Source organism: Pygoscelis adeliae, unplaced genomic scaffold, assembly GCF_000699105.1.
Source record: "Pygoscelis adeliae isolate BGI_AS28 unplaced genomic scaffold, ASM69910v1 Scaffold66, whole genome shotgun sequence".
Taxonomy (NCBI): domain Eukaryota; kingdom Metazoa; phylum Chordata; class Aves; order Sphenisciformes; family Spheniscidae; genus Pygoscelis; species Pygoscelis adeliae.
Window position 1 is genome coordinate 4,731,972 of NW_008825167.1, and position 3,379 is coordinate 4,735,350.

Sequence of the window (3,379 nt, forward strand, 5' to 3'; positions counted from 1 at the left end):
GAATGCCTTCCGTATCTCTAGAGGGTAAAGAGTAGCAGGTACTGATGACCAAGGTTATTTCTTTGAGAATGATTTTCAGCTAATTTACAAAATTTCCCTATGAAAGATTTTTTTTTCATCCTTCTCATTTTTTTTTTACTCCTTTAATTGCTGTAGTGGCTTCTCTGGATGTTCACTTATTAATCAGATGGATGCTGCTTTATGTGTGCAAATAGTACTGGATCTGGAAAGAAGGTGATGTGTTCCGAGTGACACAACTTACAGCATCAGGCACACTGTATTAGTGTAGATGTAGTGAAAATGAAGTTTTTCCTTTTGAAAGCCTAAGATGGGCTGCCCTGAGCAGAACTTCAGTTAATAAAAGGATCTGTCAAAAACCCTTGGCTTTTGGCATGTAGCAGTGTCTTGGTGGTTGCCCTCAAGCCTCTGATGTATGCTCAGAGACCTTCCCAAACTTTTGACTGCTGCCTGGGCTTCCTGTGTATTTTCTCTGACTCTTGGGTACACTAAATTGCTAGCTGGGCCTGATGCAGTGCCTTCCAGTCCAGTACGTGCACACAGTGATCCCTTCCTGTGTATTACTCAGTGGCGTGCTGCCATTGCATTTTTCTCCTCCTTTACCGAGAATGCATGCAATTGACTAGGAAAAATATTTGGATCCTTGTGTTATGGTCCTCGTTCACTTAACCCCTGCTGTCTTCTGTAAATATCAAGGACTGGAACCTGCTGCAGCTCTCTTTTCAGTGTAAGAGTTTGGAGATGATTATTCCCTGTACCAGAGACATGTGGACTCAGTATTCTTCCCACGATGGTGCGGTTTCTATACATCTCCCTTTCCTCTCAGCACATGTGCAAACAGTAGCTCTTGGCCTACATTTAGCTGGAGAGGAAACTGTTTGGATGGCATTGGCATTTAGACGTTTCAAAGAAAACTGTGTCCATGACTTATGTAGACATATGTGAGTTAACTGTAAAGCAGGCACGCTAGCTCAGATGGAAGTGGGAGCCTACCAACCCACCAAGCTGAATGGGTTTTAGAACGTATAGTAACTTCATGTGTCCACTCTGTTATGCCGTTTCTGATATCTAGTCTTGGTTAGATGTGGCTGCAACATAAATTTGCCTAAGCATGCTCTGGTCTTTATTAAATGGGAAGCAGCTGCAGCTATTTAAAGAGTTTCGCATGTCAAAAATGAAGTAGTCAAAGGAAAGTGAAAAGTCTAAAGTTGTCAAATCAAAAAAGCAAAATTATTATTATAATTTTCATCAATTATTATAATTGATGATTATAAAATCGATGAATGCTGGGTTATTCCCTAAGCATACTGGATGAGTTGAACAGCGTCCGAGGCACAATATTTGTTTAAACTCTATTTTCCCTTTTCTGATGTAATGGTTATAATAACAAAGCCAAATCCACATTGCATTTAATTACAGAAATAGCACGTTTTCTGTGAAATTCTCATGTTACCTGATCTTAGGTAGAAGTCAGAGACATATAGTTCTAATGATCAGAATTTCGTATCAGCTTTAACAAAATAAATTTTAAAAGCTGGTTTTGGTTTACTATGGTTTGTGCTAATGACTTTGGGTGTGTGTTAGTGCCAGGCATAGGGAATCGAATCTGTCATGTTTTAATAGGTTTCATGCTTTTCAGCACTAAACAAGATGATAACCTTGGCTCCTTATAACAACCCCAAATTACTTGAAATGTATAGGTGATAAACCCAGAGTCTGGTCTGCCAGTAAAGTTAAGTGAAATTGCACACAGATCATCAAAGTGGGATCTCATTTCATTTACAGTATCGCACAATCCAGTGGTGCTAATGTAAAACCTACATGACATGAAAGTGTCAAGGCCACTCTGCGCTGCTAAAGGCTCACTTTTCTCCTATCAATTAGGCAATATTTGAAGTGCAAAACCATGACCACATTTTCCTTACTCTGGTAACTTTATTGGCAGAATTTTGTTAAAAGTATACCTCTTCCAAGGTGTTTTTTCAGAATGTTGGTTTTCATTACAGTTGCTGCTGAGAAAATCTTTAATCCCACCATTTAGAAGCGTTATTAAGAAGTATCCTCTGTTTTCAGATGTTTCAAAATGGCTTTTGAAATGAAGCCATTACAGAGAGCAGCTGGCTATAAGAGAAGTCAACTTGCCTCTCGGATAACCACAGGAGCAGAGCTGGAATAGTGTGTAGGGGCCTGATCCTGGAAAAGGCTGGTGCACATTACCAGGTGGATGTCTTGTTTTCATTTTACTGCACAGCCTCAGAAGTGATAAAGGCAGACTGCGACAACGTAGAGTCTAACAGCACTAGACTTGAAACCATCTACTTTGTGTGATGGAACTTGTCGACTGCATTTCTGATGTAGAAATCAAAGGAGACATCAATCAGTGCCGTGTTCTTAAATAGGACATAGTCCCTCAAACCAAGCCCTTAGCGGATACACCTCCTACATTGGCAAAGTGTCCAGGTCTTTACAGAGATGTGTTAGGAGATAACTTCCTTCTTCATAAACAGAGGCAGGGTGACATCTGAACACACCTGCAAATATCAGCCTCAGATTTCTGAGCTTTTGTGCTAGAGGCACACAAAGTAACCAATAAAAATTGAAACTCTAGAATCCAATGAAGAACCAAATTCCCTACGCAAGATGCACTCAGCTGTGCACAACAGCTACCGTTAAGTTTCTGTGGGGGCAGATGTATGCAACAGAGCATTCTCTTGACTTCTCCTACTGCCTTTCTTCTGCTTTCTTACCCCTCTGGAATCGTGAACCCATTCCTCTGCCTTATCAGTTAAAGGATATATAGCCCTGCTTTCTCTATGCCTTTTATGAGAATCTCCTGCTCCTATTCATGCTGTCTAGGCATCATTTTCCTCACCCTCAAAATCTCAGCTGCATGATTGTCACTCAAAAGTTTGTGGAGGGAAGAAAAATGCAAGTGTCTTCACTCACTCAGTTCAAAAGCATAGCAGTCACTCCCAAAAGGGGAGAAATCTCTGGGCACTATCTCTACTGAGAGGAAGCAGTGGCAGCAAATAAAGAGCAGCAACAGGGGGGAAAACCCCCATCAGATTTAGGAGCACCAGAAAGCTTAAGAGCTCCAAAGTTCATTCGTTTATTTCCTTTTTGAATCTGAAGAACACTCCAGAGCCTTCTTTAAGCACAGCAGGCACTGCAGATGGCACGGATGCTTGCCCGTCATGAGGTAGCAGAGATCCCATTCCAATTTATCATAGAATCGTTTAGTTTGGAAAAGACCTTTAAGATCATCAAGTCCAACCATTAACCTAGCACTGCCAAGTCCACCACTAAACCATGTTCCGAAGCACCACATCTACACATCTTTTAAATACCTCCAGGGATGGGG

General features: G+C 41.1%; 1 protein-coding gene across 1 annotated transcript in view; it reads left to right on the forward strand.

The window, feature by feature from the left end:
- The window catches only part of UVSSA (UV-stimulated scaffold protein A), a 77,964-nt gene that overhangs the window by 67,700 nt on the left and 6,885 nt on the right, over positions 1-3,379 (forward strand). The window lies entirely within an intron of this gene.